Source organism: Bufo bufo, chromosome 1 (genome assembly GCF_905171765.1).
Source record: "Bufo bufo chromosome 1, aBufBuf1.1, whole genome shotgun sequence".
Lineage (NCBI taxonomy): Eukaryota > Metazoa > Chordata > Amphibia > Anura > Bufonidae > Bufo > Bufo bufo.
The window spans coordinates 166,839,079-166,865,199 of record NC_053389.1 but is presented as its reverse complement, the minus strand read 5'-3'; the positions used below and the strand labels follow the sequence as shown (position 1 = coordinate 166,865,199).

General features: G+C 48.7%; 1 pseudogene; it reads left to right on the top strand.

Moving 5' to 3' along the window:
* The first annotated feature begins 4,765 nt into the window (after positions 1 to 4,765).
* On the top strand, positions 4,766 to 24,858 carry LOC120997867 (annotated as a pseudogene).
* The last annotated feature ends 1,263 nt before the right edge of the window (positions 24,859 to 26,121 follow it).

Genomic DNA, 26,121 nt, shown 5'->3' with positions numbered 1-26,121 from the left:
TTCTGATCATTTTTTATCTCATTTTTTGGGAGTTGAGTTCACAAAAAAAGTTGTGATATGTGATATTTTTATAGAGCCAATCCTTACAGACACGGTAATATCAAAAATGTCTACTTTATTTATTTTATTTCTACAGTTTTTCAGTGACTTAATTGAAGAAAAAGGGTTTATTTTTTATAAAACACTTTTATTTTTGTATTTTTTATTTTACACTTTGTATCCCCCATAAGGTCATACAAGACCTCTGGGGGACATTTAACTTTTTTTTTACTATTTAGTTCTCCTGTAACTGGGGATGACATAGTAGCCCCAGTTGCAGGGGAAATACACCACCCAGAGAGGCTATACAGCAGTATACAGCGCTGTACAACCTCAGTGCAGGGCTGATCGAGGTCTGTGGAAGATCCCGCCGTTCCTGCAGTCTCCCAGCCCGATGGTCACATGACCGCCGGTCCGGAACAGAAAGCAGCATCGCGTTTCCATTTCTGTATACATAGCTCTCGTTGAGCACTGTGTATAGAGCTATCTAGAAGGCAGGGACACAGAGGAACAGCAGCGTCCAGCTGCAATCTCTGAATGGACGTTCCAGAATGTCCATTCAGAGATAGACTATAAACGTCACAAAACCAAACCAAATAAACTGACATAGGCAAAGTGCTGCTGGTCTGTGTAGGAGGAGTGGTGCAGACCGGGAATCAGCCTCTGCTTCTCCTACATAGCAGAGCGATGTGTAACAGTATCCTGATGCTGGGGAACGCCGGCCACTAAGCTGTGATCATCGGAGCAACTGGGTGAGTATTTTTTATTTTTTTTTACTTGCTCTGAAGGGGGCACTTATCTGTCCATAACTAATATAAAGGGGCACATATGTAAAAAAAAATAATGAAGAAGCAGCACCACCCATCCCAAAATGGGAATAAACGTGCCAATAGAAAAAGAATAGCTTGTGGTGCACGCGGATAGAGATCCGGGCTGGGGGTCCCATTCAGATGCCAACAGTAAAAGAATCTGCAGCACTCGCCAATTAGGTGAAAAAAAATCAGGTTGATTTATTCAAACAGCAGCATAATCACAGCGACGTTTCGACCATGACTGGTCTTTCTCAAGCAGCTTGAGTCATGGTCGAAACGTTGCTGTGATTATGCTACTGTTTGAATAAATCAACCTGATTTTTTTTCACCTAATAAACGAGTGCTGTGGATTCTTTTACTGGGGGCACATATCTAGCTATAACTACTGTGAAGGGCATAACTACTGTAAAGGGGGCACAAAGTGGATATCACTACTGTGAAGGGGGCACATATCTGGCCATAATTACTGTGAAGGCGGCACATATCTAACATAACTGCTGTGAGGGGTAGAACTACTGTAAAAGGGGCACAAAACTACTGTAAAGGGATCACAAGGTGGGCATAACTACTGTGAAGGGGACACAATGTGGGCATAACTGCTGTGAAGGGGACACAATGTGGGCAAGCTATTGTGAATGGGGCACATCTGAGCATGGCTACTGTGAAGGGGGCACATCGGGGCATAGATACTGTGAAGGGGGCACAATGTGGGCATAGCTACTGTAAAGGGGGCACCATGTGGGCATAGCTATTGGAAAGGGGGCACCTCTGAGCATAGCTAATGTGAAGGGGGCAAATCTAGGCATAGATACTAGGAAGGGGGCACCTCTGAGCATGGCTACTGTGAAGGGGGCACATCGGGGCATAGCTATTGTGAAGGGGGCACAATGTGGGCATAGCTACTGTGAAGGGGGCACAATGTGGGCATAGCTACTGTGATGAGGGTAAATCTGGGCATAACTACTGTGAAGTGGGTACATGTGGATATTACCTCTGAGGGCATAGACTGAAAATCCCAAATTATCTCAGTATTAGCTTGCTGTGCATTAACCCTTACCACAGTGTAAACAGTGTAAATAACCAGGATATATTACAATAAACATATAAAATGCATTTCAACAATATGAAATGGTATAAATGTAAACAATGGCATAAATCATAGCTCTTCCAAGTGCACTAAAGTGAATTGATGACTTTGCATAGTAGGGGGCAATAGGGGGCAAATGTCCGCAACCGTCTATAGTTCAAAGTACCCTTGCTCTAGGGTACTACACTGTCAGTAGGTGAGCACTTGGACTGCAATGTTTTGGTTACAGAAGCAAGTGCTGGAGCTGGATGGAATTTTTTGGGGCTGCTATGTGCACCTCATAGTGATGCAGTACTTTGATATTATTAAAGAGTGTTATCAAGTGAAATGTTGTGATTTATTGAGTTTTATATGTACTTAACAGCAATGTACAGGCAACCAAATGGTTAAAATATTGGCAGATTGTTTTGGTTAACAGGGTGATGGATTGGGTCCGCCCTCTGCTTAATTAATTAGGGAGTCTGTTCTGAGCAGAGCTACAGTAAGGACGTGCATGTGAAAGCTTGTGCTATCCAGGCCTGAGTCCAGAGAACCTGGGACTTCATCTACCAAAGAAACAACTCTACTACCAGAACACCCCTGAGAGAGAGAGATCTGGCATCTTAAAAGGCCCATAACCTTATCCAGGCCCTGCTGGCAAGTCATTAAGGTATTTGTCATTTATGACATTAAGACTTCACTCCTGTGGAAAGGATTATTGCAGAAAGAGTTAAAAAGAACCTAATTGCATGCCTGTGGTGTTGAGAGACTGCAAAGTGTCTTTAGACAATGAGAGAGGCAGGGAGTACTACAACTACCATCATTGTCGCTGCCTAAACACTGCTATTGGGAGTTTGGAACTGTGCCTTTTACTGCCGTATGTAATACAGTGAGGCCGGACTAGGATGTGGTGTGTTGCGGATCCGCAACACACACCCCCGGCACCCCTATAGAAATGCCTATTCTTGTCCGCAAGCTGCGGTCATGAATTGGACATGTTCTATCTTTTGCGGAGCTGCGGACCTGAAGATCGGGGCCGCGTTCCGCAAATGCGGATGCTGACAGCACACTGTGTGCTATCCGCATCCATTCCGTCCCCATAGAAAATGAATGGGTCCGCACCCATTCCGCAAAATTGTGGAACGGATGCGGACCCATTTGCGGACGTGTGAATGGAGCCTTAGGGGCAGGCCGACATGATAGGTTTTGGTAGGAAGGGCCGGGCAGGAGGGAGTTAATAGCTGTTGGTGAGGGGGGTGGTTAGGCAGGGGGTGGGAGTAAGGTGTTAAAAGGTGGTGGCTGCATGGGAGCAGGCGTCATTTTGTGTGGTGAGAACTCTTACCGGCACGATGTCCTACTCGGTTGAAGAAGTTCTGCAGCAGCTGAGGGCGGCAGGGAGGCCAGGGGCCCTGACTGGCTTCAGGAACAGGTAGCCAGCCTGTTGCAGGGCGAGGCGGATGGTACGGGGAGCCCGCTGCCGAGCGCTAGACGGCCGTGGCTGGTACGGCCGCCAGCGCACCTGAGCCCTGAGGACACCCCCAGGGTCCGGCGCCTAGTTAGGAGCCCATCAGGGGACCCTCAGCGCCGGGGGTTGGCGACCAAGCTCCTTCCAGGTCCTCCCAGCGTGATAGGAATCCGACATGTCGGCGGGATCCAGTGCAGGGCGGGAGGACCAGCGCCGTTCAGTTTTGGGTGAGAGTGCCGTTCAGTTTTTCAGCGTTTTTTTGTTATTTGGATGCTATTGGGGTGGCTTATAGAGTTTATAGAGGTTCTGGGTGGCTTAGGTATGACGAACAGCATGCGGTGGGACCATAAAGACAGAGGTTATGCATGAGGGTGATGGTGCCGGTGAGGCAGGGGCAGCCCTTTCGGGCTGAACAGGGAGGGGCAGGTCAAGCTGGATTTGCAGCAGCAGCGGCTAAGGGTCTGTGCTTTCTGTTTAATGAAGGGAGTTGCAAGTTTGGGGCAAAATGTAAATTCAAACATGAGTGTTCGTCCTGCGGGGGAGGTCACGGGGCAGGTCACGGGGCTAGCCATTGCTTCCAGGGTGCGAAACAGAGAGGGGGCGAGACTGTTGCGAAGGGGTCGGACGCCTGTGCGGGTGGACGGGATGGCGCGGTATCTAGATAGATATACGGACTGGGGTGCAGCGGAATGTTTAAGGAAAAGTTTCACAGAGGATTTTAGTATCCTGTCTCGCCCAGGGGGAGCCGGTAATTGCGGTTAAGAAAAATCTGCATTCGGCTTTAGAGCACCCGGAGGTGGTGTCAGACAGATTGGCTAAGGAGGTTGCATTAGATAGGATGGATGGGCCTTTTGCGGAGTTACCGTTAGTTAATTTGTGGGTTTTCCCAAAAAGGAGCCGAACAAGTTTCGGCTTATTCATCATTTATCGTTTCCAAAGGGGGCGTCAGTCAATGAGGGTATTGATCCTGAGCTTTGTTCTGTGGTCTATACCTCCTCTGATGCAGCTGTGGATTGGGTACGAAAATTGGGTCTGGGGACCTTATTGGCGAAAACGGACATTGAGGCTGCGTTTCGTCTTTTGCCCGTTCACCCAGACAGTTTGCATTTGTTGGGTTGTTTCTGGCATGGCAGGTATTTTGTTGATAGGTGTTTGCCGATGGGTGCTTGGTGTCTTGTGCATATTTCGAAACGTTTAGTTCCTTCCTGGAATGGGTAGTGAAGGATGTGTCTGGGTGCTCTTCGCTTATACATTATCTCGATTATTTTCTATGTTTGGGTCCAGCAGATTTGCGGGTTTGTGCATTATTGTTGTCCACGTTGCAGTCAGTTTTTTGAGATGTTTGGGGTGCCGTTGGCAGACGGTAAGACGGTGTAGCCCACGATGGAGTTGAGTTTGTTAGGAATAGTTATTGACATGGTTAAAATGGAGTGTCGGTTGCCGGAGGACAAGGTGCGGGATTTGAGGATTGTAGTGGAGAAGGCATTAAGGGCTCATGCACATGACAGTATATTGCGTTCAGTATACTGGCCGTATTTTGAGTTCAGTATGCGGTACATATACTGAACCATTCATTTCAATGGTTCAGCAAAAAAAACTGAAGTGTGCATTCCGTTTCAGTATTTCCGTATTTCCGTACTGTGAAAAGATAGAACATGTCCTATTCTTGTCCGCAAATCACAATGCTTGGCTCCATTCAAGTCAATGGGTCCGCAAAAAAAATGGAACACATACGGAAATGCATCAGTATGTCTTCCGTATCCATTCCGTTTTTGCGGAACCTTCTATTGAAAATGTTATGCCCAGCCCAATTTTTTCTATGTAATTACTGTATACTGTATATGGCATACGGAAAAACGGAACGGAAAAACGGAAAGGAAACGGAACAACGGATCCGTAAATAACGGACCAAAAAACACTGAAAAAGCCATACGGTCGTGTGCATGAGCCCTAAGGCCCCTTTCACACCGGCGAGTATTCCGCGCGGGTGCAATGCGTGAGTTGAACGCATTGCACCTGCACTGAATCCTGACCCATTCATTTCTATGGGGCTGTGCACACGAGCGGTGATTCACGCATCACTTGTGCGTTGCGTGAAAATCGCAGCATGCTCCTCTTTGTGCGTTTTCACGTAACGCAGGCCCCATAGAAATGAATGGGGATGCATGAAAATTCGCAAGCATTTTCACGCACGGTTGCAAGGTGAAGATCGGGAAGGGGACCCGATCATTATTATTTCCCTTTCTAACATGGTTATAAGGGAAAATAATAGCATTCTGAATACAGAATGCATAGTAAAATAGGGCTGGAGGGGTTTAAAAAAAATTATTTAACTCACCTTAATCCACTTGTTCGTGCAGCCGACATCTCTTCTGTCTTCATATGTGAGCAATAGGACCTTTGATGACGTCACTACGCTCATCACATGATCCATCACCATGGTGATGGATCATGTGATGGACCATGTGATGAACGCAGTGACGTCATCAAAGGTCCTATTGCTCACAGATGAAGACAGAAGAGATGCCGGCTGCGCGAACAAGTGGATTAAGGTGAGTTAAATTTATTTATTTTTTTTAACCCCTCCAGCCTTATTGTACTATGCATTCTGTATTCAGAATGCTATTATTTTCCATTATAACCATTTTATAAGGGGAAATAATACAATCTACACTACAACTAACCAAAACCTGAACTTCTGTGAAGAAGTTCGGGTCTGGGTACCACAGTCAGTTTTTTATCACGCGCGTGCAAAACACATTGCACCCGCTCGATAAAAACTGAACATCGGAACGCAATCGCAGTCAAAACTGATTTTGCGTTCCTACTCGCGCGGGTTTGCCGCAATGCACCGGGACGCATCCGGACCTAATCCGGACACGCTCGTCTGCAAGAAGCCTAAGGGTTCCCAAAATCAGTTTGAGGGATTTACAATCCCTGTTAGGGAAGCTCAATTTTGCTTGTTGGATTATTCCGATGGGTCGAATTGTTTGTAGGAGGTTGGCGTCAGCCATGGGGGGTTTCCCTGCATCATTTTATTTGGTTGGGTCGTGAGTTGAAGGGTGATTTAGCGGTTTGGAAGGGTTTTTTGAGGCATTTTAACGGTAGGGCGTTAGTTATGGTTGATGCGGTGGACAGTTTCGATTTTGGATTATATTCGGACGCTGCGGGTGGCTTAGGTTTTGGAGTGTACTGCAACTGGCAGTGGTGTGCGGGGAGGTGGCCTGAGTCCTGGGTGTTGAGGGGCTGGGTGAGGAATGTTGCGCTGCTCGAGCTGTTTCCAGTAGTGCTTGCTGTGGTGCTCTGGGGGGACAAGTTTGGAAATCGGAAAGTTTGTTTTCATTGCGATAACCTGGGGGTGGTACAGGCGATCAATGGTTTGACTGCTTCCTCTCCTGCAGTGGTTCGGTTATTCCAACATTTAGTTCTACGTTGTTTATCGCTTAACGCTTGGATTGTGGCTGCCCATGTGCCAGGGGTTGATAATGGGGTGGCTGACTCTCTTTCTCGTTTGCAGTGGGAGCGTTTTCGGCAGCTGGCCCCAGAAGCAGAGGCGGAAGAGTTGGTGTGTCCGGAGTCTCTTTGGGAGCTCTTGGAGGTACAGTAGAGGGGCTGATGAGGGAGTCGTTGAGAGCTGATACATAGTTGGCCTACGGGAAGGCATGGCGTAGTTGGGAACAATGGTACGAGGATTTGGGACTGGGCGTTGATGAGGGTGAGATTCCTTTGTTATTATTCTTGGGGAATGCGGCAGAAAAAGAGTGGTCCGTAGCCCAGGGGAATCGTTTTATGGCAGGTTTGACTTTTGGGTTTAAATTGCGGTGCCTCCAAGATGTTACTAAAACCTTATTGGTCAGGCAGGTATTAAAGGGTTGTAGAAGGGGGAGGCGCGTGGCGGATAGTAGGAGGCCGGTTTCGTTAGCTTTGTTGTTGCAGATAGGGGTTCAGGCGGTTTGCAGATCAGCAAGTGAAGTGCGGCTGTTTAGGTTGGCGTTTTCTCAGGATTTTTTCGGTGCGTTTCGCTTGGGGGAATTGGTGTGTAGTAGTGTTCGTAGTAAGGGTGGTTTGTTTGGGGAGGATGTTGACTTGTATGGAGACAGGGTGGTGGTGAGTCTTCGTGGGTCTCTAATAGGGAGGGTAGAGGTTGTAGCGTGACGTTGTTTGAGGTTCTCGGGTGTTTGTTATGTCCGGTCCGCTGTTTGAGAGAATACAGGTCGTATGTGAGATTTGTGGGGGGGGCCCTTCTAAGGCATGAAGACGGGTCGTTCCTGTCGCGTTTCCAGTTTGTTGCGGTTTTTAGGAAATGCTTTAGAGCATTGGGAATGGATTCTAGGGATTTTACGGGTCATTCCTTCCGGATTGGTGCGGCAACTGAGGCGGCCAGGTTGGGGTGATTAAGAGAATTGGGAGGTGGGAATCTTCACGTTTTAAGTCATACGTTCAGTTGGGTGGGCGTTGACTGGGGGTGTTGTTATTAATTTGGTGATTTGTTTTTGTGTTTCAGGTACTGCGATTTTGGTGTGGATTCTCGGGCACTCCTTTGTTTTTTGGGGGGCACTTCGGGCGGACGTGCGACTGAACGTGCGGCAGTTAGGTTTCGGTAGGGATGTTGCGGTAATACGGTGGCTCAGGTGCAGAGGTATGTTGTTGTAGTGTCCCACTAGGTAAAGGTGGGCACTGCACAAAAGGGGTTAATGTGTCTTTATTGCATTTAATGTTATGTGTATGCATTTCCCTGTGTTAGCTGGGTGTCAGGCCTGTCAGGGTGTAGTTTAGCCTCCCAGACGTTAGAGGGAGCTAGAGAGCCCTAGATATATATAGGAAGGCCCAGACAGGGGAGTGGTAGTTCATTCCAGGGGACTAGAGGAGTTACTTCGTCCACCTGAAGCTCCTGAGGCTAGGATTAGCTCAGTAGAGACACCCCAGTTGCAGGACAGAATCTCCTGGGAGAAACCCACAGTCCTCCATCATCCAAGCAAAGATAAGTAACACTGATGGGCAGATGCTTTAGAAAGAAAAGCAAGGATTTAATACGAGAGGAAGATATATATATACCAAGGATATAAGCCACCATTTAGGCATCCGGGCCTTGGGATTGAAGTCAGACAGGAGTTCTAGAAAGGACAGTGTACACTATTTCTGAGGAAAGGTACAACCTGATTCTGAGTGCATTGTGGATTTACCCTCTGAGTATCTTGCATAATTACTACCTGCCATCGTGTGGAATAAAGCCTGCTTGTAAAGCTGTGATCTAAAGGACTGTGTTAACATCTGTATGTACAAAGTTGGACTGTTCAGTAAAGCAACGTTTGGTTCACTATACCATCTGTGTACCTCAGTTATTCCAACTATAAATCGGTGTGCCACCGTTACAGGCACTGGCGTCACGAATCCAAAAGGGACCTTCCCCCAGGCACTCAAAATACCTGTAACATCCAGGGCACCTCATCCACCATCAGGCCTGGTCCCTACATACAGAGTGTGCCCCAGAGGAACTGTGTCTACCTCTCCTTCACTGCCGCATGCCTGCCCAGGGTTCTCCAATACAGTAAGCAACCCTCGATTGCCCATAACCGTGACCTCGCTTCGCTATACCCTGCAGGTCTGGCGTGCTGCATAAATTGGCGTCACGAACAGGATTTACGGAACATTCCTGCGCCATTGCGGATATAAAACTGTGTGCTGAAAATTGCCTTAAAGTGACCAAGCCCTATTGTTTTATTCAAAATTGCTGGGCCAAAGAACTGAAAAGAATTAGCGGTGTGAAGATAACGTTTTCTGGACTGTTTGCTGCTTGTTTGAGCCACCGCTTGCTGCCATTTTGCCACTTAAACCTGAGGTGGATTGCAAGTGCGCCCGGTGAACTATTTGGCGCGAAAAAGAGGACTTTGCCGCGAAAAGAACCAGGCGGAGCCATCACCCAGCCGGCGAGGAGGAAGAACGCCGCCCTGTCTGGAGGAAAAGGTGCCGCCTACCTGAGTCCCGGAGCTACGAGAGGCCGCGCCCACCTGCTGACGCTGTACGCAGGACGTCCGACACCCGTAGCCACGCATCTCGCGAGACTTGGAGCGAGCACCACCGGAGTGAGTACCGACTTAAACCTTTTGCTGGCTCCCTCGATCACCTTACCGGAGTATTCCCGACCCCTTCCAGGGCACCGGAGGGAGAACCGTTAGTAACAAAAGACTTTTCTGTGGAAAAAAAAAGTTATTATCATTGCCGCTCCGGTCCGCTCTGCTACATTTAAAGGGCCATACCCACCTAGCAACGCCATTTCCACACCTGAGGAAATCGGACAGGTGGCCCCAGTCGCGCCTTCTGGAATATCCCCAGCCGACCCTAGGGCCCCTGCCGCCGCGGCACCGCCAAGCATGATGCCGCTAACTATGCCGTATTATTTTGGGGCCCCCTGGTTCCCACATTATTCAGGGGAAGCCCATAAGTTAAAGGACTTTAGGGAGCAGATACTGGCCTTGTTCCGGCTTTATCCCATAACTGCTGAACAGCAAATGGAGATCCTCCTGGCTCAGTTGGAAGGGGCCGCCCGCAGAGAAGTCATGTCGTGGCCCCGCTCTGAGAAAAGTAGCCTGGAACAGATTTTTGATCGCTTGGGCACCACATTTGAGGCCAGAACGGTGTCAGAAGTTAAAATGCGTTTCTTCAGCAGAAAGCAGCAGCCTGGAGAGTCGCTCCGGGATTTTGCCCTGCCCTTACAAGAGACACTGAGAGCTGTAGTCCAAGTGGATCCTAAAGAAGCTGAGGACCAGGACCGGACTCTTAGAGAGCAATTCATTGCGGGCGTAAGTAATGAGCATTTAAAGGGCCAGCTACGCATGTTGTCAGCTCAACACCCCCACTGTGCATTTCTGGACTTTAAGGAATTGGCCATCAGTATATTAGGCCAGAACCCTGCTCCAGGGCCAGCAGCCTCCTATGAACCCCAGGCTTGTCAGCCCAAGACTGTGAATGTGGGGTCTGCAGGGGTCAGTCAGGCCACCCAAGCTCCAGTCACAGATGTAGTGGCAGCCCTCATGGAGCAAGTGAACCATCTTACTCTAAGTCTAGAGAAGGTGTGCAAGAAGATAGAGGAATGGGAGAGACCATTGTTACTAGAAGATGAAGGTCCTTTTCCTCCAAGGCTCCCACCTGCATATGGAGACGTATACCCAAAAGAGCCTGATGGGCGACCAAGGTATCGGCCCAGAAGTAGAAAACAGCCTGTCTGCCACCACTGCAAGAAATATGGACATACTGAATCGATGTGCTGGCAGTTAAACGGGCAACCCCTGAGGCAGAGGACCGCCCCTCGGGAGGTAGAACAGTAGGTCCAAAGGATCCAAGCTGGATGCCTAAGTATGTAGGATCCCGTCCAAAAATTAATATATGTATCAACGGGATACCCTTTGAAGCCCTCTTGGACACTGGGTCACAGGTCACCACCATTCAACGGCCTGCCTTTGACAAGTTCTGGGATCCAAGTCTTCTCACCCAGCCACCAGAGTCCTGGCTAGATATCATTGCTTGCAACGGTAAGCCAGTGAAAGTGCATGGGTATTGGGAACCTACCCTTCAGGTGGGAGAAGCCACCCTGCCACAGCAAGGCGTGATTGTGGTACAAGCAGGAGATAAAGGAGGACACCCTGTGATCTTAGGGACTAACGTTCTAAAAAATTGTTACTCTGAAGTGCTTGACGCATTAAATCAAACTATATCTTCAGCCTCACCTGCTTCCAGAAGAGTTATCCAAAAGACTATTAGTGTGCTGAGTGCTCAACAAAAGTTTGCCAACAAGAAAGGAGAAATTTGCACTGTCCGTATCCGGGATAACCGACCGGTAATTCTGCCTCCAAATTCCCAGATCATCCTGTGGTGCCGTGCGGTGTTAGGGATCCAGGGCCAGGACTATCAAGCCCTAGTGGAACCTATTCCCTTTGAAAATCATCCCTTCGTACGGACAGCCAAGAGCATGGTGACTGTGTCTCAAGGTAAAGTGCCTGTCCGCTTAATTAACTTTGGTGATCATCCCGTTACTCTCCTTAAACACTGCCCCGTTGCTCAGCTTTTTCAAGTGTCTTTCCAGGATGTGATTCGTCTGCCTGCCACGGAGGCGTTCCAGACCACACAGAGCAGCAGCACCCCTACAACATCCTGGTGGGAAGAACTACATGTGGGGAACGAATCCACCCCAAAAGAGCAAATAGAGGGAGTCCTGAAGCTGGTGAAGGAGCACCACCAGGCCTTCAGCAAACACTCCACGGACTACGGAGAGGTCAGTGTAATCAAACACACCATACCCACTGGTTCTCATCCTCCTATTAAGGAGAGGCACAGACCCATACCACCTACTACCTATCAGTCTGTGAAAGAGATGATAAAAGAGATGAAAGACTCTAATATAATTCGGGACAGCCATAGTCCCTGGGCTGCGCCTCTAGTTCTTGTCCAAAAAAAAGATGGCAGCATAAGGTTCTGCGTGGATTACAGAAAAATTAATCAAATCACCCACAAAGATGCATATCCATTGCCCCGCATTGAAGAGTCCTTGACTGCTCTGGGGTCATCAGCCTATTTCTCTACCTTGGACTTAACCAGTGGGTACTGGCAAGTACCCATGGCCCCAGAAGATCGAGAAAAGACTGCTTTCACTACACCTATGGGCCTGTTTGAATTCAATTATATGCCGTTTGGACTGTGTAACGCTCCAGGAATGTTCCAGAGGCTGATGGGCCATAGGAATTTTGAGACTGTACTCTTATATCTGGATGACGTCATTGTATACTCCAAGACGTATGAGGACCATTTAAAGCACCTGGGTGAGGTGTTTCAAATTCTTGCTAAATATGGCCTCAAGATCAAACCATCCAAGTGCCACCTGCTGAAACCAGCTGTCAAATACCTTGGGCACGTTGTCAGTGCCGAAGGAATACAGCCTGATCCTGATAAACTTGCTGCTGTCCGCAACTGGCCTACTCCAACGACCGTGAAAGAGGTGAGAAGCTTTCTCAGTTTTGCAGGGTACTACAGGCGTTTCATCCCGCACTTTGCACAAATTGCGGATCCCATCCAGGAACTGTTGAGGGGGCATCCAAAGAAGAGCCCGAAAACCCCTATTCCTGTTGAATGGAATCAAGAACGAGAAATTGCCTTTCAACTCCTAAAGAAGAAGTTGACTGAACCCCCTGTTCTGGGTTACCCAGATTATCAGAAGCCGTTCCTCCTCTACACGGATGCCAGTAAAAGAGGCCTGGGGGCCGTGTTGGCTCAAGTGCAAGACAACAAAGAAAGGGTAATTGCCTACGCCAGCAGATCCCTGAAGGGAGCTGAAAAGAATGACCAGAATTACAGTTCTTTCAAGCTGGAGTTTCTTGCCTTAGTGTGGGCTGTGACTGAAAAGTTCAAAGACTATCTCGCTGCCACACCGTTTGTTGCCTTCACGGACAATAATCCCCTGGCGCATCTGAATGCAGCCAAGTTAGGGGCACTGGAGCAAAGATGGGCCTCCCGCCTTGCCAACTATGACTTTACTGTGAAGTACCGGGCAGGCCGCTCCAATGATAATGCTGATGCCCTGTCGCGGCTACCCACTACAGAGGCCCCAGATGAGCTAAAAGATGCCTGGGAAGAAGTGGAAATGCCTGCGTTCTACAATAAATTCGCCCAGCAGGATAATATCCATACTGAAAATCTCCCTGCTGCTGATCCTCCCTCATCAGATGATCCTGAGTCCAGAGGCGATCAAGAAAGATGGATTAAACTCCAGTCCGAAAGTAGAGTCCTCGGTGAACTGCTCGACTTCCTTACCAGTGGGAAAATCCCTGAGAGAATCCGCAGGAAGAGTGCAGACCCAGAACTAGTGAGACTGTGGAGACATCGCCACCAATTATTCCTTCAAAGAGGTCTGTTGCTCAGAAGGAGTCTGGATCCAGTGTCCTGTGATAGAGTTTACCAAATTCTCCTGCCACGTCGGGATGCCAGCCTGGTACTGGACATGTACCACAACCAGTCCGGACACTTCGGTGTGCAAAAGACTGAGGCTACCATACGGAGGAGATTCTATTGGATTGGGATGAGAGAGGATATCGATAAATGGTGTCGAGAATGCACTGCCTGTGCTGTGGGGCGGACTGAACGCCATGACCAGAGGGCGCCTCTCCATCCTATTGTAAGTACAGCTCCTCTAGAACTTGTCGCGATTGATCATGTGAAGTTGGAGCCGAGTCGCTCTGGGTATACTTATGCCATGACTATAATTGATCACTTCACCAAGTTTGTCGTAGCAGTGCCTGTGAAAGACCTGACAGCCAAGACCACAGCGGAGGCGTTCTGGAAGCATTTCCTGTTGCCCTACGGCTTCCCAGAGAGGATCCTCACGGATCAAGGGTCTGCGTTTGAGTCACAGCTGTTCCAGGAGATGTGTCTGCTGCACAACTGCCAGAAAGTCCGGACCACCGCCTACCATCCGCAAGGTAACGGACTCTGCGAAAAAATGAATAAGACTCATTGAAATGTTGAGAGCAGTACCCCCTGAGACGAAGGGTGATTGGCCTACTCTGTTGCCGCAGCTCATGTACACTTACAACAACACCATCCATTGTTCCACCGGTTACACCCCGTTCTATTTGATGTTTGGCTGACAAGGGAGATTGCCTGCGGACCACTCCCTGGGTGTCCAAGTACCGGATGTAATCAACCCACTACCCAGGACCGATTGGGTAGTGGAGCATCAAAGGCGTCTCCTCAATGCTAAGGAGATTGTCCAGGAACGGATGGAGATTGTTCGTGAGAGGCAGCAGAAGGACTATGACCAGACTGCCCATGCGGGACCCCTGGCTCTGGGAGACAAGGTATAGTTGAGAAACAACCACCGGACCAGCAAGTTGGACAGCAAGTGGGAAAGGATTCCCTACCTTATTACTGCCATACCCAATGCTGCAGCCCACATTTACCAGGTCTCCAGAGAAGGAAAAGGTCCCCAAGTCGTTCACAGGAACCGTCTCAAGTCCTGTATAGAAGGAGAACCAGCGGCGGAGGAGATGGAGCCTGAGCCTTCCGAGGAAGAATTACCGGCTCCACCTATGGACCCTATGCAGGCTGTGGAGAACTTGATCCACGATAAAGAGCCACTCCACTGGGCCCTCACGCCTTGGCTGAATTTGCTGGTTCCTGCTCCTGTTCCTGTTGGTCTCCCGTCTCAGGAGACTTCACCTCCGAGAGCTCCTGAAGAAGTTCCAGAGGCGGTGAGCTCCCTTGACCTTCCTGAGTCCAGGCAGGAAGAATCTCTGCCACCAAGGAGGTCTACACGTTCTACCAGGGGACACCCACCTGTGAGGTTTGAGGACTACATCATGGGCCCAGGTAGCCCCTCACGGGAAACCCCTGTTTAACCCTTGTTGCAAGCCTGGGTACGGACTCATGTGATCCTTTGAGCCTCCAAGGACTTATGTTTATTTATGTTTTCATGGACTATCCTGGTTTATTTATACGCTGCACCAGGTCAGCGCCCCTGTTCCCTTCCATTATCCTGAGAGAAGAGAACGGCGCCCCTTTTCACCATTCCTTGCAGTTACATTGTTTGTTAATTTTTATGCTGTTGCTGTGATAATTGCCATGTATGCCGGTTCTCATTTTGTCTTTCAGGCTGCAGTATCCAGCCAGGCAGGGCCCCTCCATGTTGCGCCGAGGACGGGCAACGTTATAGCGTGGTGGTATGTAGTGTCCCACTAGGTAAAGGTGGGCACTGCACAAAAGGGGTTAATGTGTCTTTATTACATTTAATGTTATGTGTATGCATTTCCCTATGTTAGCTGGGTGTCAGGCCTGTCAGGGTGTAGTTTAGCCTCCCAGACGTTAGAGGGAGCTAGAGAGCCCTATATATATATAGGAAGGCCCAGACAGGGGAGTGGTAGTTCATTCCAGGGGACTAGAGGAGTTACTTCGTCCACCTGAAGCTCCTGAGGCTAGGATTAGCTCAGTAGAGACACCCCAGTTGCAGGACAGAATCTCCTGGGAGAAACCCACAGTCCTCCATCATCCAAGCAAAGATAAGTAACACTGATGGGCAGATGCTTTAGAAAGAAAAGCAAGGATTTAATACGAGAGGAAGATATATATATACCAAGGATATAAGCCACCATTTAGGCATCCGGGCCTTGGGATTGAAGTCAGACAGGAGTTCTAGAAAGGACAGTGTACACTATTTCTGAGGAAAGGTACAACCTGATTCTAAGTGCATTGTGGATTTACCCTCTGAGTATCTTGCATAATTACTACCTGCCATAGTGTGGAATAAAGCCTGCTTGTAAAGCTGTGATCTAAAGGACTGTGTTAACATCTGTATGTACAAAGTTGGACTGTTCAGTAAAGCAACGTTTGGTTCACTATACCATCTGTGTACCTCAGTTATTCCAACTATAAATCGGTGTGCCACCGTTACAGGCACTGGCGTCACGAATCCAAAAGGGACCTTGCCCCAGGCACTCAAAATACCTGTAACATCCAGGGCACCTCATCCACCATCAGGCCTGGTCCCTACATACAGAGTGTGCCCCAGAGGAACTGTGTCTACCTCTCCTTCACTGCCGCATGCCTGCCCAGGGTTCTCCAATACAGTGAGCAACCCTCGATTGCCCATAACCGTGACCTCGCTTCGCTATGCCCTGCAGGTCTGGTGTGCTGCATTGTGAAGTAGTGTTTTGAGGGAAGTGCACCGTTTTGCACGCCTGGATCGACCTCCCGACATCTTGGTGTTGAATGTTGGGGGTAATGACTTGGGAGTTAGGCCTTGCAGGGAACTGATTAAGGACATAAAGTTTGCTTTTTTGCGACTGTGGTTACTGTTTCCGGGCTTGATAACGGCATGGTCCAATATAGTGCCTCGAAAAACATGACGGGAGGCACGTTCGGTGGAGACCCTTAATAAGGCTCAGATTAAGGTGAACAGGGCGATTGGGAGATTTCTGGCTCGGAATGGGGCAGTGGTGGTCAGGCATCCTGATTTGGAGTCGGGGAGTGGAGGATTTTGGAGAGCAGATGGTGTTCACTTGAACGCGGTGGGCATTGATTTGTGGTCCCTGGGTTTGCAAAGAGATATTGAAAGGGCGTTATGGTTATGGAGGAACGAGCAGGCTTGAGGGAGGTAGGGTTCAAGCGGCGCGTTTTTAGTGGTGGGAGATCCTAGAATCTGGTAGTATAGGGCGGTATTGGAAAATGGGAGGGCCTTAATGGTGGGGCTGGACTCTCATAGTTGAGGCACTTGGTTGGTTTGGAGAGGCGTCCATCAGTTGGTGTCTCCGAGCTGGTGTTTTACGGCTGGAGGCAAGATGGAATTGCCATGTTGGGTTTTTATGGATGTAAAATTTTGGGGCTTCTATGATCTCCCCCGTCAGAGTTAATGTTAATTTTATTTATGTTATGTATTTTTTTTATTAATAAAAACGGCTGCTGTGGCCGATTTAATCCGAACAGTGGCTGTGTGTGCTTATTTGGAAGGTTGGAGTTGGGTAAAATTAGAGGGATATTTGAGAGGCCCTGAATAAATACCCAATAACCTAATCATGCTCCTATCTTCAATTCAGAAAAGAAATACTATTTATTGCAACCTGCAGGCCTGGTAATTAACTCCATCATTAGTCCGCCAGGCCTGTATATACACTGCCTTGCACCCAGCCATGCTGTTTACCATCAGGGGCACCCCAACTACCACCAGACAGGAGTCCCAGCACCAGGGTGTGCCTTGTGGGGAAAAAGGGTGCACCCTCCAGTCCTTGCACAGCTCTAGGGTGGAGATAGCCACCATGAACTGTGAGTACTTCTTTCACCATCATCACCATTACAATTCCTCCCATCCATGGCTTTTATATTTAAGGCAGAAAAATATTGCAGAAAAGTTGCATCCTATGCCAGGCACCCCGCCTAGTATATTTTTTTAAGACTAAGGGTACTTTCACACTAGCGTTGTTAGAATCCGGATATCTTTTTTTTTTCCGGATCCGTTAGACTTATTCATTGGAATACCGGATCCGTCTCTTTGGTATCATCCGGAATACCGTTTAATCACTGTGTAGTCCTAATGCACTTTAACCCTTTTTAACCCCCTTTTCAGGTTGAATAGGGACATTGCAGCACTATTTTATGTGCCATTTTAATAATGTGGACTTTTATGTGCTGTGACTTTTATATGCAAATCATAACTTCAAGAAATGTGCCTAGAGATTACCCCAACGCATGTGGGCCTCTGAGATGCTGTTTTATTATGGACTACTGTATTTAATAATTATGGACTATCCTGGTTATCCTTGATACGCTGCACCAGGTCAGCGCGCCTTGTTCCCTATACTATCCTGAGTGAAGAGAACGACGCCCCTTTTCACCGGACTTGTTCCTTTGCCAGCGGAGCTGCCTGATATATATTGGTACTGCAAATGTAGATGTGTGTTCCTGCTTTGCACTTTTTGTCTTTCAGGTGACAGTTTCCAGCTGGGCGGGCCCCTTATGTTGCTCCGAGGACGGGCAACGTCAAAGCAACGGGGTATGTAGTGTCCCACTAGGTAAATGTGGGCGCTACACAAGGGTCAATTGGGCCACGTTGTTCTCCACCTCCTGTGGAACAGGGCCATTGTGTCTTATATGTCATTTTGATGCATAATGTCACTTTATTCATGTTATTTATGTGCATTTTCCCTGCTTTAAAAGACTATCAGGCCTGTTAGGGTGTAATTCCTCCTCCAAGACAGTAGAGGGAGCTAGGGAACCCCTAATATATATAGCCAGGTCCTGTTCAGGGAAAGGGTGTGAAGAGTCAGAAGTGAGTATGGACTTTAGCTAGGCAGCAGCTGAAGTGAGCTTCTGACATGCAGCTAGACAGCCCAGGCTTCTAGATCCTACCAGGGGAAGAGTTACCTCCTGAGAAACCTGCAGTTCCTACAAAGTACAGTACAGAGCAGAGCAGAAGTGTTTCCAGCCAGACGAGAGCTGAAGGGCAGAAGGATCTATCTAATGCAAGGAGATATATACTAGAGGAAGTTTCTTTACCAAGGATAAAGCCACCAATAGGGTATACGGGCCTTGGGATCAAGACAGACAGGAGTTCTGAGGAATAGTGCACAGGATTACTGAGGAAAAGCAGCCTGATCTGTGAGTGTATTTAACCCTCTGAGTATCTTGCAAGAACATTGTGCCTGCCATTTATAAAAGCCTGCTTGTGATTTGCTTCTGTCATATGGAACTGAACCTAAAAGAACTGTAAATAGTTAACCGTTCCAGTAAAGAAAGTTTTGGTTCACTACAAACTGTGTTCCTCAGTTCTTACTACTATAAATCGCTGTGTCACCGTTACAGGCACTGGCGTCACAAATCTTAAAGGGATCTTGCCACCGGCACATTAAACCTGCAACACCCAGGGCACCTCACCTACCATCGGCCTGGTCCCTATACATTGAGAGTGCCCCAGAGGACTTGTGCCAGCCTCTCCATCACTGCTGTACGCCTGCCCAGGGTCATCCTATAAACTGTGAGTAACCAAGAGTAACCCTCGTTTGCCTAAGTAACCGTGACCTCACTATCGCAATACCCTGCAGGGCTGCGTACTGCAACCGTCAGAGCCTTTATTAGCCCCCAAACATGTCCAGCTATCTGGCTCAGTTCCTCTCCAGTTTGAAGCAGAATACGCTGGAGGGAAACTGAGCCAGAACTGATCCCATAGTTTTCTATGGGATTTTGCACATACATCCGGTGTGATTCCAGATACTACTGTAAATAGCTCTGGACAGAAAAACGCTGCATGCTGAGGTTTTCTGTCTGGCACAGTTTACATCTGCTCACTGAAGTGCTGTGCTCAGCCTGTTACCCAGTGGTGTTGCGAGGGGGGTGCGGTGGGTGCGGGCCGCACCGGGTGACACCAGACTGATGGGGTGTCACCCGCCGGCTGCCGGAGTTCTCCTCACTCACTCACATGCACGTCGGCCCGGCCGTCACGTGGTGAAGGGGGTGTGACTGCCTGGTGAATGGCACTGCGGTGGCTGCACTGCAGGAGCAGCCAGCAGGCCCAGGACTGGAGTCTGGAGCTAATGGATTGGGTGGTGAGTGACATGACAGCAGTGACTCACTCACACAGCCAGCCAGACCTGCCACTGCGGTGCCTGAGGGAGGAGGAGGTGTGGTAGGTAGCGCAGAGAGCGCATATTGACTTTATATTTAGATGATTTAATACCCCATTATAGTATTTATTATATGTTGGGGGGTTGGGGCCTACATCTCTCCAGGTCCAGCCAGGTTAAAGCTTGAACAGAAGGTGGAAATGCACTTTAATGCTCCATGACTCATGGAGCATTAAAGTGCATTTCCTGGAAATGCCGCAAACTACATAATGGAGGGCAGTGTGGGGGCAAATTACATAATGGAGGGCAGTGTGGGGGCAAACAACATAATGTGGGGCAGTGTGGGGGCAAATTACTTAATGTGGGGCAGTGTAGGGGGGCATTATTACTAATTATGGCATTCTAGAAGGGAATTACTATTGGTGGGACTATGAGGAGCACTATTACTATGGGGGCACTATTATTTCTTCAGGATAGTATTTGGGGGTATTGGGCAGCACAGCGAGCAGCAGGATAACACTGTGGGGACTCCAGGTTGGGGGATGATGATAGAAATGTGAGGACACTAAGATATCTGTGTGTCACACTCTGCAGAGACGAGACGCGACTGAAAGAAGTGTCTGGACCGAATGCTGAAGATGACGACAGAGAAGATCTACATTGGAGAAGACGTCACCTGGAGGCCCTGGATGTGAGAGGTACGTGCTGCTGTATAGCAAGTACAGCAAAATGCGGGGGGAGGGGGGGACTTAGAGAATTGGGCCATATTCATTGGGGCTGTATATATAGTGTATTTATGTATGTGTACCATGTGTAGTGTACGGGAGTTGTAATACCCGTCACTACCAAAGTGTCACTTGGTGTGCTGTCGTCCCTCCTAATTATGGGGAAATTGTTGTATGCCAGTTTTATAAAATGTAATGTAATGTGTGTATTTCCCTGTCACTGAAACTTGCACTTACAGGCCGGCTAGGGGTGTCATTCCAGCTCTTAGGCATTAGAGGGAGCTAGGGAGCCCTAGTTTATATAAGGGCCAGACAAGGAAGGGAAAGTCAGTGTAACCTGATCTAGTGTGGAGTGCAGAAGTCAGTCTAGACCACAGCTCAGAAGTTTCTAGAGCCTGAGGAAGTTTCCAGAAGCTGAGAGAGACAGAGGCAAAGATCAGGAAAGCAAGAGGTACTCAGAAAGACAGAGGAGGTACTTATTAAAGCTATAGCCAAGGAGATAAAGCCAGAACTAGGTTAATGGGCCTTGGTGAAGATATGCTGTATTCCAGGATCAGACAGAATTAGAGTGCAAGCTCCTTTGCTGCAAGTCCTGTGTTCAACACTCTGTAATTACCCTGCTGTACTGAATTGCCTGCATCGACCGAATTGCAAAATCGACTGTATGCTGAGGAACTGCGTTTCCAATATTGTCTCTGCCTGCAAACTACTAAAAGTTGAAGTTCTGTTTTAACACCACGTTTCCTCAAATTATTCCTGCATCCGCAAACGGCGTGCCACCGTTTACTTGGCACTGGCGTCACGAACTATTTCTACCTATACCTGCCCTTGCAGAGAGTCAGCTGTACCAGGTTAGTGTATATTGCACTACTACCCCCAGAAACACCTATTACACACAACTTGAGTACACTGCACCTCTCTTTTGGCGTCACGAACACGGATACGCACGCTTTATAGTGCAAGAAGCGTGAACTTTGTGCCTTATACCGTTGCCCTGTGACCAAAGTGACAAATTTGCCTGTTTATTTCAAGTGGACTTTGTGGACTGAAAATTATACCCAAAGTGTACCAAAAACTTCTAAAAAGCGCTGTGCAGTATTGCGCTATACAGAGGAAGAAAATCGCCGCATTGGAGTGTGGATTTATAGACTTTTTACAATCCTGCTTGCTGTCAGTGAATGGACAGCGTTTTGCTAAAGATGGCCACCGGCTGCCTGGAGTAAAGTTTCCCGCGCCGCTGAGGACATTCGTGGGCGGATCCCTGCAAAGACACAGAGAGTCCCGCCCCTCTTCATCATCGCACCGCCGCGGCCCTGCTTCTCCTGCGTCACCGCGGTCTCAGGACGTCCGGGATCTCGCGAGACTTGGCCTGCGCAGGCCCGACGATACCGGTAAGCACTTGTAACCGGAGGGAAGGGGAGTGCACTGGCCTCTTTAGTCGCCAGCGGCCACCTCTCAATAGACTACCATGTCAGAGCCAGGAGTGCCTGAACAGCCGGCCCCAGGAGAGCTTGCGGCTCCTGGTCATCCGGCGGCCCCCAGCATGATGCCCTTTACCATGCCCTACTATTTCGGGGCCCCATGGTTCCCCCGCTACAGGGGGGAGACCCATACCCTAAGGGACTTTGAAGAAAAGTTGCTGGCACTATTCCGATTGTACCCTATAAATGCCGACCAGCAAATGGAAATCCTGCTAGCACAACTGGAGGGGGCTGCCCGCAGGGAAGTGTTATCATGGCCTGCTACTGAGCGGAGTACTCTAGAACAGATCTTCACCCGCCTCAGGGCCACTTTTGAAACTAGGACTGCCTCAGAGGTAAAGATGCACTTCTTTGGCAAGAAACAGAAGTCCGGTGAGTCCCTCCGTGACTATGCCCTATCACTTCAGGAGGCTCTAGGGGCTGTAATTCAGATAGATCCCAAGGAGGCTGATAACCAGGACCAGACCCTGAGGGAACAATTTATAACCGGGGTGTCTAGTGAACAAATAAGGACCCAATTAAAGATGCTGTCCGCCCAGCACCCTAACAGTGCCTTTCTGGACTTTAAAGAACTGGCTATAAAAATTCTGGGGTCCACAGTATCTCCTGAGTTGAGCGCCCTATCTGAGTCATCAGCCTGCAGGCCAAAACCGCTTGTCACTAACCGAGCTGAGGCCGGCCAAGCTGTTCAAGTGTCAGTTACTGATACTATTGCCATGCTGACAGAGCAAGTAAATCACCTCACTAAAAGTCTAGAGAAGGTGTGCAGAAAAATAGAGGAATGGGAAAAACCCATAATGACAGAAGAGGAATTCCTGTCACCTCCTAGGCCGTTCCCACCTCCTTACCAAGAGACTCACCCCAGGGATCCTGGGAGACGTAATAGAGGTCGCAAGAAGCCCGTGTGTACATACTGCAAAAAGCTGGGACACACAGAATCCACGTGCTGGCAGTTAAACAGGGCAACCCCTGAGGCTGAGGACCAACCCTCGGGAGGTAGAACACTAGGTCCAGAGGATCCAAATTGGATGCCACGTTATGTAGGATCCCATCCTAAAATCAATATAGAGATCAACGGGATCCCCTTTGAAGCCCTATTAGATACTGGGTCTCAGGTCACTACTATTCAGCTGCCTGCATTTGAAAAGTTCTGGGACACCAACCAGTTGACCCAACCGCCTGAATCCTGGGTGGAAATTATCGCCAGCAATGGCAAACCAGTAAAGGTTCATGGATACTGGGAACCCACCCTGCAGGTGGGAGAAGTAACCCTGCCTCAACAGGGAGTGATCGTAGTACAGGCCGGTGACAGAGGAGGACATCCTGTCATTCTAGGCACCAATGTCTTCAAAAACTGTTATTCAGAAATACTTGCTGTATTACATCAGACTTTGCCCACTGCTTCCTCTGCATCCAGGAGGGTGATTCAAAAGACTATCACTGTGTTAAGTGCCCAGCAGAGGTTTGCTAATGGGAAAGGAGAAATTTGTACTGCCAGGATCCGTGATATTAAGCCTGTGACTTTGCCTCCTAATTCTCAAACTCTTTTGTGGTGTCGTGCTGTCCTGGGAGTCGAAGGCCGAGATTATCCAGCCCTGGTGGAACCACTCCAGATGGAGGATTATCCTTATGTGAGAGCTGCCAAGTGCCTGGTGAACGTCTCCCAAGGTAAAGTACCTGTCCGTCTGATTAATCTGAGTAATCATCCTGTTGCGCTTACTAAGCATTGCCCTGTTGCCCAGCTGTCCCAGGTGTCCTTCCAAGACATCATTCGTCTTCCAGTGACAGAAAAGCCGCCAGCTGCAGACAGCAGATGTTCGCCGGTGACCCAGCCACAAGTGCCCTGGTGGGAAGAGCTCCATGTAGGGGACGAGACTACCCCCCAACATCAACAAGAAGGGATTCTACAGCTTGTCAAGGAGCACCACCAGGCCTTCAGTAAGCATGCTACTGACTATGGAGAGGTTAGTGTCATACAACACACCATACCTACTGGCTCTCATCCTCCTATCAAGGAGAGATACAGACCCTTACCACCTACTTCATATCAGACTGTAAAGGAAATGATCCAAGAAATGAAAGACTCTAATGTGATCCGGGACAGCCGTAGTCCGTGGGCTGCACCCCTGGTTCTTGTAAAGAAGAAGGACGGTAGTATCCGTTTCTGTGTGGATTATAGGAAAATTAATCAAATAACCCACAAAGATGCATACCCACTGCCCCGCATTGAGGAGTCACTAACTGCTCTGGGCTCCTCTGCCTATTTCTCCACATTGGACTTGACCAGTGGCTACTGGCAAGTACCCATGGCCCCTGCAGATAGAGAAAAGACTGCCTTCACTACTCCCATGGGCCTGTTCGAATTCAATTGTATGCCGTTCGGGCTATGTAATGCCCCAGGAACTTTCCAGAGACTAATGGAACGGTGTTTGGGTCACAAAAACTTCGAAACAGTGCTGCTGTATCTTGATGACGTCATTGTGTACTCAAAAACATATGAGGACCATCTGAAACATTTGGCAGAAGTATTTGAAATCCTTATCAAATATGGCTTGAAGGTAAAGCCATCCAAGTGTCACCTGCTCAAACCTGCAGTAAGATACCTGGGGCATATAGTAAGCGGAGAGGGAGTGCAACCTGACCCTGATAAGTTAGCAGCTGTCCGTAATTGGCCGGTTCCTACTACTGTCAAAGAGGTGAGGAGTTTCCTGGGTTTTGCCGGCTACTATAGACGTTTTATCCCCCATTTTGCTCAAATAGCTGATCCTATCCAGGAGCTCTTGAGGGGGCAACCCAAAAAGAGTCCTAGAACTCCTGTGCCCATTGAGTGGAATGAGGAAAGAGAGATAGCGTTCCAATTGCTAAAAAAGAAACTGACCGAGCCTCCAGTGTTAGGTTATCCAGATTATAGCAAGCCCTTCCATCTTTATACCGATGCTAGCAAGCAAGGCCTGGGAGCTGTGTTAGCCCAAATCCAAGAGGGAAAAGAGAGAGTGATAGCATATGCAAGCCGCTCCCTGAAAGGAGCTGAGAAAAATGACCAGAATTATAGTTCCTTTAAACTAGAGTTCCTGGCATTAGTGTGGGCGGTGACAGAAAAATTCAAGGATTATCTAGCCGCCACCCCGTTCATTGCATTCACTGACAATAACCCTCTGGCGCATCTAAATACAGCTAGATTGGGGGCCTTGGAGCAGAGATGGGCCTCTCGCCTTGCCAACTATAATTTCTCTGTAAAGTATCGTGCTGGACGTACTAATGATAACGCTGATGCTTTATCCAGGCTTCCCACAAAGACAGCTCCTGATGATGTGCGAGATGCTTGGGAAGATGTAGAGATGCCGGCTTTCTATAACAAATTTGCTCAACAGGATCAGGCTCGAGCTACCAATAACAGAGCTGCAGTTCCTTCACCCTCCAGTAGGCCTGAACCTAAAGAAGAAAGGTGGGTGAAACTACAGTCTGAAAGTAGAGTGCTGGGTGAGTTGTTGGACTTCATTACTAGTGGCAGAGCCCCTGAGAGGATCCGGCGTAAGAGTGCAGATCCTGAGCTCATCAAACTGTGGAGACAGCGCCATCAACTCTTCATACAAAAGGGCCTATTGCTACGGAGAAGCCTAGACCCAGTGTCCAACGAAAGAGTACACCAGATTCTCATACCCCGACGAGATGCAGGTATGGTGTTGGAGATGTACCACAATCAATCCGGTCACTTTGGGGTCCAAAAGACTGAAGCTACTATCCGCCAGCGGTTTTACTGGGTAGGCATGAGAGAAGACATGGAGAAGTGGTGTCGAGAGTGTGTAGCCTGTGCCTTGAAACGGAGTGAGCACCATGATCAGAGGGCACCACTGAGACCCATTGTAAGTACCCGTCCTCTTGAACTTGTCGCCATCGACCATGTAAAACTGGAGCCTAGTCGCTCAGGGTATGCTTATGCCATGACTATTATTGACCATTTCACAAAGTTTGTTGTAGCAGTGCCTGTGAGAGACCAGACAGCCAAGACTACAGCCGAAATGTTCTGGAAGCACTTCCTCCTGCCCTATGGATGTCCAGAAAAGATCCTCACCGATCAAGGACCTGCTTTTGAGTCCCATCTGTTCCATGAACTGTGCCGCTTACACAACTGTAAGAAGATCCGGACGACGGCCTACCATCCTCAAGGTAACGGATTATGTGAAAAAATGAATCAGACCTTGATAGAGATGCTGAGGGCCGTGCCTCCTGAGAACAGAGGAGATTGGCCCAGTCTGTTGCCACAGCTCATGTTCACATACAATCATACCATACATTGTTCCACCGGGTATACCCCCTTTTATTTGATGTTTGGGCGCCAAGGGACATTGCCTGCTGATCATTCATTGGACATACATGTGCCTGATTGCATTAACCCATTACCTAACACCGACTGGGTTGCTGAGCACCAAAGGCGATTA